The 12,724-nt window shown below is 45.1% G+C and overlaps 1 pseudogene; it reads left to right on the top strand.

Moving 5' to 3' along the window:
- The first annotated feature begins 2,956 nt into the window (after positions 1-2,956).
- Positions 2,957-4,217, top strand: LOC105004375 (annotated as a pseudogene).
- The last annotated feature ends 8,507 nt before the right edge of the window (positions 4,218-12,724 follow it).

The raw sequence follows: 12,724 nt of genomic DNA, 5'->3' as shown, positions 1-12,724 counted from the left end.
GAAGCTGAAACTCCAATACTTTGGCCACCTGATGTGAAGACTTGACTCATTGGAAAAGACCCTGATGCTGGGAGGGATTGGGGTTAGGAGGAGAAGGGGATGACAGAGGATGAGATGGTTGGATGGCATCACCAACTCAATGGACATGAGTTTGGGTAAACTTCGGAAGTTGCTCATGGACAGGGAGGCCTGGCATGCTGAGATTCATGGGGTCGCAAAGCATCGGACATGACTGAGTGACTGAACTGAACTGAACTGAAATGATACTTAACACTACTGAATTGTATGACTTCACAGTGGTTAGAGGGTAAATTTTATCTTAATTATATTTTACAATAATTTAATATAACTGAAAAAGAGAAGTCATCCTCATTATATATATTGCAATTATATCAGATTAATTCATCCCAAAGGTATTTTAAAATCTATAATTTTGGTTATACATTTTGGGGCAGCTGCATGCATACAAAGCCACTTCAGTTGTGTCTGATTCTTTGCAATCCTATGGACTGTAGCCTTCCAGGCTTCTCTGTCCATGGGATTCTGCAGGTGAGAACACTTGAGTGAGTTGCCACACCTTCCTCCAGGGGATCTTCCCAACCCAGGGATCAAACCTGCATCTCCTGGGTCTCCTACAGTTTCTGCCCTTGCAGGCAGATTCTTTATCCCTGAGCCAATGGGGAAGCCCCTTTGGGGCAGCTGCTGCTGCTGCTGCTGCTAAGTCGCTTCAGTCGTGTCCGACTCTGTGTGACCCTATAGACAGCAGCCCACTAGGCTCCTCTGTCCCTGGGATTCTCCAGGCAAGAATACTGGAGTGGGTTGCCACTGGGGCAGCTAGTTTACTTTTATTCTTATTTAAAAAAAAATTTTTTTTTTTTACTGAAGTACAGTTGATTTACAATGTTGTGCTACTTTCTGCTGTGCAGCAAAGTGACTCAGTTATATGCATTTCTTTTTGATGTTCTTTTCCATTATGGTTTATTCCAGGAGATTGGTTATAGTTCCCTGTGCTATACAGTAGGACCTTGTTTATCCATTCTGAATTTAGTAGTTGGCATCTACTAACCCCAAACTCCCAGTCCCTTCCTCTCCCTTCCTACCTTTCCCTTGCTAATCACAAATCTTCTCTGTGAGCCTGTTTCTGTTTTGTAGAATATACATATAAGTAATATCATATGGCATTTGTCTTTCTCTTTCTGACTTGTTTCACTTAGTGTGATAATTTTAGTCACATTCATGTTGCCAGAAATGGTACTGCTTCATTCTTTCTTATGGCTGAGTAATATTCTATTGCTAAACACGCACCACACCTTTATCCATTCATCTGTTGACGGACATTTAGGTTGTTTCCACGTCTAGACTATTGTAAATAGTGCTTCTATGAGCATAAGAGTGCATGTATTTTTTTTTCAATGATAGTTTTGTTTGGCTATATGTCCAGGAGTGGAATTGCTGGATTATATGGTAGTTCTGTTTTTAGTTTTCTGAGGAACCTCCATATTGTTTTCCACAGTGGCTACACCAACTTATATTCCCACCAACAGTGTAGAATTGTTTTAGGGGCAGTTAGGTTAAATACAGACTATCTGGTTGTTGTAGAAATATTCACATGTAAAAGGGAATTTACTGTCTTATAATTTTCAAACCAATCCACTAAGATGTATTTATTGCATATTCATAGTGTTTCATAGCCTTTAGTCATTGGGAAAAAGGATAAAATAAATATCAAAAAGGTGACTACCTGACTACATTCGAGAATTTTTATATAGCAGAGTCATAACTCATAACACATTAAGGGAATTGACACAACTGCTTCTGTAAAGTCAAACTTTCTGGAATTGTTCTAGAATAAATCTTAGTTAAAAATTAAGAAACTCAGAGCTCTGACACCAGGGAGAAAGGAGAATGACATTTCCAACAAGTATACTAGGTCAGTTAGATCTGCAATGTGGTAGTGACTTGAGAGTGAGATTTGAGGTAAAAAAATTCTGAATTTTAATCCTGGCTCCATTGGACAATTTGACCAAATTATTTTATCAATAAATAAAGGTAAAATATTTACCGTGACATGTAACTAGAGATGTGTGTGTGTGTGTGCTCAGTCATGCTGACTCTTGGTGACCCTATGGGTTGTAGGCCACCAGGCTCCTTTGTTCATGGGATTGTCCAAGCAAGAATACTGGAGTAGGTTGCCATGCCCTCTCCAGGGGATCTTCCAAATCCAGGGATCGAACCTGTGTCTCTGTTTCTCCAGCATTGGCAGGCAGGTTCTTTACCACCGCACCCCCTGGAAAGCCTGTTAGATCCACTGCTGCTGCTGCTGCTGCTGCTGCTGCTGCTAAGTCACTTCAGTAGTGTCCGACTCTGTGCGACCCCATAGACGGCAGCCCATCAGGCTCCCCCGTCCCTGGGATTCGCCAGGCAAGAATACAGGAGTGGGTTGCCATTTCCTTCTCCAATGCATGAAAGTGAAAAGTGAAAGTGAAGTCGCTCAGTCGTGTCCGACTCTTGGCGACTAGAATGTCTTAAATGCTCACCGAGCAATTGCTTGAGCAATATTATCTCTCTAGTGGAACAGAAAAGGCCAAACATAAAAATCTGACTCTCCTCAGCCATTTTTCAGCACTGATGTAAGCCTTTTAAGTCAGATCTGTCGAGTTTCATGTTCCTACCTCTGAAGCTGTTGGGGATGACCTAGAGAAAGGCAAGTTGAAAAGCAGCTATCAAAAGTGGGGTCGGGGGCTTGCTGCGCATGCGCAGACAGGGCCGACGTGATTAGTTGGTGCGCCTGTGGCAAAGAGCAGCGTGGAGGGGAGCGGTCCTTGGAGATGCCTGACCTGCTCAGTTCTATTATGTTTTGAGGAGTTTCCAGCGGCACGACAGAGCAAGCCAGGGACTTCTACACCTGAGGAGGACTACAGAACAGTGCTGTACCTGAGGTAGGACCCCAAGTCAAATGGAGGGCAGCCTCACTGAACAACCAGCGGTGGGTGTCACCTGTACCGGAGGCAGTCACCGAGTAGGAGCAACTACCTGTGGTAGATTTCCAGGCAGAACTGAGACAGGTCTTCTTAGCTGAGACACCAACAGGTCATTAAAGCAGTATCAGAATACCCAGGTAGCTCATACCACCAGGAAACAGATAAAAACAAGGAAGCTTCTTCTACTATTGGAAGCTTCTGCCCCAACTTGCAGTGTTTGGTGGAGAACCTGCATCATACCTTAATCCGTAGGCTTCCTTGGGTCTTAAGGATCCCAAAACTGTCCTGTGGACATCGAAGTTGGTGGAACAGCAATCGTGACTATGGGAAAGAGGTGCAAGATGCACAGGTGAGATGTGTCCGGCAGGATGGTTGGATCTTCACTGGCCCTTTTAAGGGTTTTGGAAAGTAGGTGAACTTGATCCTCTGTGACTGTGATGAATTCAGGAAGATCGAGGCAAAGAATTCAAAGCATTCAGAATATGAAGAAAAGCAAGTTTGGGGTCTGGTGTGGCTGCCCGGGAGAACTTGATTTCCATGACTGTGGAGGGACCACCCTGTAAAGATACTGGCATTTCTCAGGTACCATTTACTGGTGATGCTGGGGGTTGGTAGAGCCGCTGGCAGAGGTGTTCCAGCTGGTGTTCCATTTCCCCAGACTCTTGCTGGATTAACAGGCCCTGTCCATGGGGCCGGGGGAGCCATCCCAACAAGTCATGACTCCACAAGGAAGAGGTATTGTGGCAGCTGCTGCCACTGCCAGCATTACTGGACCCCCAACTCAGTATCCACCAGGAAAGGGGGCTACACCCACCCCCCTGTTGATCGAGCAATTCCACCTCCAGGAATTATGGCTCCTCTACCTGGTATGGGGCTTCCCAGGTGGCACTAGTGGTGAAGAATCTGCCTGCCAGAGCAGGGGACATAAGAGACATGGGTTTGACCCCTGGATCAGGAAGATACCCTGGAGAAGGAAATGGCAACCTACTCTAGTATTTTTGCCTGGAGAATCCAATGGACAGAGGAGCCTGGTGGGCAGCAGTCCTTGGGGGTTGCAAAGAATTGGACATGACTGAAGCAACTTAGCATGCCGCATGGTATGAGACCACCCATAGGCCCACCAATTAGGCTTTCCATACTTGAGGGATGCCAATAAGCTTGCCCCTGTTGGAATGAGACCCTCCATCAGGAATCAGAGGTCCATCTCCACTAGGAAAGTGTCCACCAAGACCCTAGGATATTATTGATCCTTCTTAGTTTTTTTTTTTTCCCTGCAGTGTATCTTGTGAAACGTGTGCAGTACTTGTAAGCTTTGGTTCCCTCTACTGCATTAATGTAAGAGTCATTCAAAAAAGTGGGTTCAAAGGAGGTAGATGAACTTCACCTAGAAATTTCAGAGATTTATTGGGGATTGAGACAGCTATGAAGAGGAAAATTGTGGACCTAAATAGAGAACCAAGATAAGTAGGTCAGAGGAGACAAATAATACTAGATACCAACTCATAAATTTATGGACCACAGACCATATACCAGGTGCTCTTCTAATCACTTTGCTTCTCAATGAATCCTTTCAACAACTTTATGCAATAGATACATGATTCCCCAATGTCTTCCCTGGTATCATCCCAAAAGGAGACCTGGGGACAGGGATTTGTATTCAATCCCATGAAAATTATCTCAGATACTCTGTCTTCTAGGGCTTCCCAGATGGCGCTAGAGGTAAAGAATCCGCCTGCCTTTGTAGAAGACATAAGAGACGCATGTTCAATCCCTGGGTCAGGAAGATCCCCTAGAGGAGGGCCTGGCAGCCCACTCTAGTGTTCTTGCCTGGAGAATCTCATGGACAGAGTAGCCCAGTGGGCTATGGGCCACAGGATTGCAAAGAGTTGGACACAACTGAAGTGACTTAGCAGGCAGGCAGGCACTCTGTCTTCTCTGGGGGAGTGGAGAAATGGAACAAGGAAGGAAGGAAAACCAAATGAATTTTTATGAATTAGTGGTGTCTGCCATGGGCAACCAGGGCTCCAAATGCCCCTGGAAATCCTGTATAATCTCAGAACTGTTCCACTGAAGGACAGAGAAGATGGAGATTTTATCGATCATCTTTTGGGGCATTAGTTCCCAGGCACTGTCATGTTACCATATTCCAAAAGCACCGTCAGGCAGAGAAGCAGTCCTTGGTAATATAAGGAGCTGCCGATGGTGTCAGAGCAAAGACAGCATCTGCTTCCTTGAGTTCACAAATGGGGAACGTGGGACACAAAGTTAACATCATTCAATTTGCTTTATTATAAACCCATCATTGGATTTATTATAGAAATGATGATCACTGACTGAAGCTAGGTTCTATACTCTGCCTGTGTTAACATCAGTAACCCAGTACAGCTGAAGGTGATGAAACAGAAAAGAATAGAAAGACATCTTACTCATGAAATCCATAGCCAACACTGAGACACAGTTCATTGGTTCATTCATTCAATGATTTGTTCTTTCATCCAAAAATTTGTTATGTGCCAGGGTAGAGAAGGCAATGGCAACCCACTCCAGTACTCTTGCCTGGAAAATCCCATGGACGGAGGAGCCTGGTAAGCTGCAGTCCATGGTGCCGCTAAGAGTTGGACACAACTGAGTGACTTCCCTTTCACTTTTCACTTTCATGCATTGGAGAAGGAAATGGCAACTCACTCCAGTGTTCTTGCCAGGGACGGGGGAGCCTGGTGGGCTGCCGTCTATGGGGTCGCACAGAGTCGGACACAACTGACGCGACTTAGCAGTAGCAGGGTTGAGTTCAGTACTGTTCTATGCACTGGGGATAGTGCGGGGAGAGGAATATAAGGAGAACAATTATGACCAGATTTCTTTTGTCATGTAGCTGGCATGTTATTAGAGAGACAAAATAATTATTTCAAATGACACTGAATACCTTGAATAAAAGGGACATCTATGTGGCTAGTTACAATGCTAATAGTCACTCAAAGCACCAGGAACTTTGCCATAATTGCTAAAGAAAAAGGAAATTTCTACTTTTTACCAGAATTAGACTCCTAAATATGATACTGAGGACTGTGTAGTTAGCAAGTGAATGGCAATACAGCAAAGAAGAGGTGGATAAAGAAATTGTAAACACATTGCCAGCGGGCCTTGGTGCACACCTGCCCTGATTAGAATGATGAATTGTGATGTTTCAAAAGGAAGAAAGTGGTTGTGTATATTATTCTGTATCTTTGCATAAAAGATTAAAAGTAATCGTCACATATTCTGTATCATTCATACTTAGTGTATTGAATGTGTGCTCAGATGTGTGATAACTCTAGTTTAGGGATTAAGAACTTCTTTAGAGCATGCTTTTTTTTTTTTTTGGCCACCCGGCTTGGCTTTCGGGATCTTAGTTCCCTGACCAGAGATTGAACCCAGGCCCTCAACAGTGAAAGCGTGGAGTCCTAACCACTTGACTGCTAGGCAATTCCTGGGGCATGCTTCTTCCTATGCCCCAGGAATGTTGTTTGAGTTACATATTGTAGGTCATACTTGGAAAATAGTCTGTTGTGGGATGTTTATAATCGAAGAGTGCTCATGCATTCCCTCATTAGTTTTATTTTTATTCTCCTATTTACTGAGTGCCTGTATGGGGCAGGTATAGTGTGGGGCACTGAAATGAGCAGGAGAGACATGGTAACTGGGACTCATGTCCTAGTGGGGGAACCTGACAACACGTAAACAAGAAACTGATCAACAAAGTTGCTAACAAGCCCCAGCAGGGTCCTCCTGCCCAGCATTGTTCAAGCCAATAGAATGATACTGAGTTTGGTCCAGAAGCAGAGAAAGGTTTTACTCTCTGATCAGAAAAATGGAGAGGTGTGAGCTCTTGCCCACTGAACGCTGAAGAACTGATGCTTTTGAACTGTGGTGTTGGAGAAGACTTTTGAAAGTCCCTTGGATAGCAAGGAGATCAAATCAGTCAATCCTAAAGGAAATTAACCCTGAATATTCATTGGAAGGAATGATGCTGAAGCTGAAGCTCCAATACTTTGGCCACCTGATGCGAAGAAGTGACTCATTGGAAAAGACCCTGATGCTGGGAAAGATTGAGGGAAGGAGGGGGAGGGGGACCGCAGAGGAACAGACGGTTAGATGGCAGCACTGACTTGACGGAAATGAGTTTGAGCAAGCTCCGGAGTTGGTGATGCACAGGGAAGCCTGGCCTGCTATAACACGTGGGGTCGCAAAGAGTTGGACAGAACTGAGCAACTGAACTGACTGAGCCAGGAGGAGGACGAGATCTTGCTGGTCTGGCGCAGGTATGCCGCTCATGCTCCTGGTAGGGTGCAGCGCCCCAAGCAGCGTCTCTGCACTCCGCCTGCCTTCACCATCTTGAATGGCAGTGCGGTGCGCAGCGCTTCTGCACAGGGCACGTGGAGCCCAGGTGTCGGGCGCAGCGTTCTTGCACGTGGAACTTTGGTCCCAAAGTGTTGGGTACAAGACCTCTGCACGCGGCAGCCAGTGAGCAAGTGAAACTGGCACAAAGGAAACAGACAAAAAAAAGGTTAGGCTTTATTACCCAGCTTCTATTTTTATTTCTCGGGAATTATTAATGGGCTTCACCAGTGGCAAGTCCCTCCTCTGTCTTTTGTACTCGTTGCAGAGGGGCATGGAAGGGCGCAGGTCCAGCCTCTGTAACTACTGCCTACTGGTTTTGGGGCGGTGGTGTAACCCCAGGTGGAGAAGTGAACTCCCCAGCTATCTTGAGCTACGTTTGTTACCCGACCTTGGCCCTAACTGTTTGAATCCCCGAGCGACGGCAATTTATCTAATCTTTTGGAGACAGAGGATGTTACCCGATTAGATGTGAGCCACCCCACTCTTGAGGTCCCTCTGAACTGAAGCACCCCTGGATTGGTCAGGGAGTTCTTTCCTGCTCAGGTTCCCACTGCCAAAAACAAAACTGAGTTTGGTGCTGGTGAGACAATCTGTTCTTGGATGGCCAGGGAATGGAGAAGGGGAGCTCATGTCTAAAGACACCTGCTCCCCTTTTGCGGGGTGAGAGGCAAGTGCATCATCAGGAACTGGGGCAAAGGACAAAAATTTCCAGGAACAGCTGGTGCATGGGCAGTCCCTCCCGCCCCCTTGCTCTCCCACAAACTGTGCTTCTGTGCTGTGCTCAGTTGCTAAGTTATGTCCGACTCTTTGCGACCACATGGACTGTAGCATGCCAGGCTCCTCTGTCTGTGGGATTTCCTAGGCAAGAATACTGGAGTGGGTTGCTGTTGTTATTCAGTTGGTAAGTCATGGATTGCCGTAGCAGAGTACAAATGACCCCTTGGAGTGGAGTTCTTAGTGTGGTAATGAAACAAAGGTAACTTTTGGATTCCTCCAGGTTTCATCTGTGCAAGTGCGTCCCTGAGGTCAAGTCAGAATGGATTTGGGGCGGTTGACCAGTGTGTAACTCTCAAAACATCTCTCTCTCTCAAAGTACAGCTGCAGAGCGAGCATCTCTGCCAAACACTTCATATTATTGAAACAAACACAGAGCTGAATCTGGGCAAGTGTGCTTTAGCTCTCAGGAGCTGGTGTGGAAACATAGAGATCAACCAAGGCAAGAAAAGCAGCGAGCTTTAGCCTACTTTTCCCTCTATCTTGGATCGAGCCAGTTTGGTCTGGTTTTGCAGTGGGCCTTTGTGGCATCCTGTTGATAGGACACAATTAGCTTCTATGATCAGCCATATGGCCTGGGTGACAAGGACACCGGTCGATTTAAGATACATGGCCCACATACTAGCAAGAGCAGCATGTCTCAACTATCTCATTTATACTCCTCATGCCAAGAGCTACTATGACCTCAACCAACCAGTTACATGGGGCTTCTCTCCCATAATGAGTTCCCTGATGGCTTGACAGGCTGTGGTTTAGGTAAAGAAGTTTGGCTTATGTTCAATAACTAGCCACCCATGGCCTCCTAGACCTCTAATGAAGCCCTGTTTCCACACTGTCTAATTCTTCCTTATGTAGACTGGGGGATAATTGGACGGATCTGGCCCTTGAAGTGTAAGGGGTGGTTGCCAAATTACTGGTTCTCAGGCCACCGTTTGGCAGTTGAGCCTGCCTTGGTTCCCTCAGCACCACCCCCGCTGCCGCCGCCCTTTTTGGTGACCCCTACCATGAGTCACTGCCACCTTTTTGGAAGCTGTACTAGTTCTAAGGGTTTCAGTATGCTTAAGCCATGTTTCAACTGTTCATTCTCTGCAGTAACCACAACTCTTTCCTTCCAAATAGACCCATGGGCATGGAGGATGGCCAATACGCCCCAGGAGTCTGTGTAAATGTTTCAGATCCTCCCAGTCCTGAGCTCTAAGGATCACCCTTAAGAGTTGTCAGCTCTGCCTATTGGGCGGAAGTCCCTGGAGGGTAGGCTTCTGGCTTCTGTGACTTGGGTCTGGAAAGTTGTTACATATCCTGCAGACTTCTCCCCTCTTTCATAAAACTGCTCTGATCTGTGAACCATTCCTCTTCCATGTTTGGAAGAGGCTCACTTCCTAGGTCGGGGCAAGCAGAATAGATGGTGTCTATGGTTTCTGTACAGTTGTGCTCCAGGAGCCCTGTGGGTATCGTGGTGGCAGGATTTAGTGTGTGACAGGTTTTTATGGTAGCCACCGGATTGTCTGAAAACATAGTCTGAACTTGAATCAACCTTCTGGGGGATAGCTACTCTGTTCCCTTAGAACCTACTAAAATCCGAATCTTTTTTTAGATGAAACTTTAAAAAAATTTTATTATTTTTAAAAATGTATTTTATTTATTGTGCTGTGTCTTCATTGCTGCACGGGCCTTTCGTTAGTTGCAGTGCACAGGCTTCTCACTCTGGTGGCTTCTCTTGTTGCACGGTGTGGGGTCTAGGGAGCTCAGGCTTCTGAAGTTGCAGCTCAGTAGTTGTGGTGCACCGCCTGTGGTTACCCCTGGTGTGTGGAATCTTCTTAGACCAGGGATTGAACATGTATCACCTGCATGGCAGTGGATTGTACCACTCCGGAAATAACTTTATTCCATTCAAGTATAGCCAGTTAACAATGTTGTGATAGTTTCAGGTGGACAGCAGAGGAACTCAGCCATACATATACATGTATCCATTCTCCTGCAAACTCCTCTCCCAACCGAGCTGTTACATAACATTGAACAAAATTCCCTGTGCTATACAGTAGGGCTTTGCTTAAAACCTGAAGCATAATGGAGTTCATATAGTGATTGGCTGACCAGATGTTAACTTTTCCGCCTCCTTGAGCAGGTTGTAATAGCAGCTACTTCCTGAAGCCAAGGAGGCCATCCCTTGGTGGCTGGATCTAATTGTTTAGAGAAATAAACAACCACCTGAGTAAAGTGCCCCAGTGTTTGAACTAATACCCCAAGGGTGATTGTTTTTCTCTCCTGAAAGTAAAGGTCAAAGAGTGTAGCTACATCTGGGAGGGCCAGGGCAGGGGCCTGAAGCAATTACTTTTTCAATTCTTGAAAGGCCCCTTTGCATTGTGAATTCCATTCAAAACGATCATCATCCTTTCTTTTGAACTTTGCATATGGAGGCATAACTAATAGACCGTAGTCAGGGATCCAGAATGGCAAAACCTGGCCATGGGGAGGGGGAACCCTTAAGCTGTCTTCTAGTTTTAGGAGGGGGTGAGGCTGCAAATGTCTTCTCTCTTTTCCTGGGTGGGCTTCTCTGACCTATAAGAATGAATCCTGGGTGGGTCACCCTAGTTTGTGCCATTTGAGCCTTTTTCTTGGACACCATATATCCTTTAAGGAGGCCAGGTGGTTCAGAAGCCTCCTTAGGCAGGCTGATGATCAGGATGTTGTCTGCACAGTGGAGGAGGGTTCCCTCTTCCAGATGGAGATCTTTTAGGTCTTTGGCTAAAGTTTCTCCAAAGGTGGTGGGGGGACTTTCTGAACCTCTGAGGGCAGGACTGTCCAGTAGTATTGTTGTTTTTGTTACATCTTTGGGTCCAGCCACTGAAAAGCAAAACTTCCTTATGAGTCTGGGACTCATGGAGTACAGAAGAAGTCATCTTTAAAGTCTAATACAGAGTACCAGGCCCTGGTGGACAGTAGGGTGGTCAGCTGGATGCAGAGGTTAGGGATGACTGGAGGTGTATAAGGAACCTTGGTCACTTATCCATGTTTTTTTTTTTCAATAGTAAATAGTGCAGAACTAAACGATCCCTGACTGGTTAAATCCTTAAATGTGGAACCTGAGATACAAACCACATATACTGATGGCTAACAGTAAATTATAAGGGATTTTCAACTGTGTGAGGAGGGTTGGTGCCCTAAGCCCCTGTTGTTTAAGAGTCAAGTGTGAAGTCTTTAAGTGACTGCTGAGCCACTAGAAATCACAAAGAGAGCCTCCTGGGACTAACGATTGTTGGTACATTCTGAAATATTAGTATTTAAAATTAATTAATTATTCTTTGGCTATTAGTTAGTTCTTATCTCAAGGAAAGTTATGACCAACCTAGATAGCGTATTCAAAAGCAGAGACATTACTTTGCCAACAAAGGTTAATCTAGTCAAGGCTATGGTTTTTCCTGTGGTCATGTATGGATGTGAGAGTTGGACTGTGAAAAAGGCTGAGTGCCGAAGAATTGATGCTTTTGAACTGTGGTGTTGGAGAAGACTCTTGAGAGTCCCTTGGACTGCAAGGAGATCCAACCAGTCCATTCTGAAGGAGATCAGCCCTGGGATTTCTTTGGAAGGAATGATGCTAAAGCTGAAACTCCAGTACTTTGGCCACCTCATGCGAAGAGTTGACTCATTGGAAAAGACTCTGATGCTGGGAGGGATTGGGGGCAAGAGGAGAAGGGGATGACAGAGGATGAGATGGCTGGATGGTATCACTGACTCGATGGACGTGAGTCTGAGTGATCTCCGGGAGTTGGTGATGGACAGGGAGGCCTGGCGTGCTGCGATTCATGGGGTCGCAAAGAGTCAGACACGACTGAGCGACTGATCTGATCTGATCTCACGTATAATATCATTGAAGATGTTTGCCTTTTGTTGTTGTTGGAGTCTAGTTGATTTACCGTGTTGTATTAGTTTCAGCTGTACAGCAAAGTGAATCAGTTATACATTTACATATATCCACCCTTTTGTATATTCTTTTCCCATGTAGGCCATTGCAGAGGAAGATGTTTTTATTGATTCATTCATGCAAAGTACCTATAGAGCATCTCCTGTGTGGTAGGTATTTATGCTGGATGATGAGGAGATGAAGCCAAATACTACATGGTCACCATTCTCACCACTTAGGGTGAGAATTTAATATAAAAAAGCAAGTGTTGCACAACATCAGTCACGCAGTTACAGAATCTCTAGAATGTGCAGTGCTGTCATGTACGGTGATGCAGTGAGGGTCTAGTTTGGAAGGGAACATATGCAAAATAGCTGTCAGGCAAATCACGGCATGCTGACATTTATCGCCAACAACTGTTGAATAATGTCAAATGATAGGGCTGTTTGTACATATAAATGACAGAAACATACATGGCAGATTCTTGAGAGTGCACTAATTCTCAGACAGCCTCAGTACTTCACTAAGTAATGATAACATAGAGGGTTTTTAAAAGAACTATTTTAATAAAAAGTTTCCTTGCATAAGATATTGAGAAAATTCTGATTAAAAAATGAGTGTATTTTTGACCTTACAAATATACTCCTGGGAATATTTTCTCAAGATGTATGTGTAAAGATTTAGACACAAA

This window comes from Bison bison, unplaced genomic scaffold (assembly GCF_000754665.1).
Source record: "Bison bison bison isolate TAMUID 2011002044 unplaced genomic scaffold, Bison_UMD1.0 scf7180017864473, whole genome shotgun sequence".
Lineage (NCBI taxonomy): Eukaryota > Metazoa > Chordata > Mammalia > Artiodactyla > Bovidae > Bison > Bison bison.
Note: the sequence above shows the minus strand (reverse complement) of the source record. Positions and strands in the feature narration are given on the sequence as shown.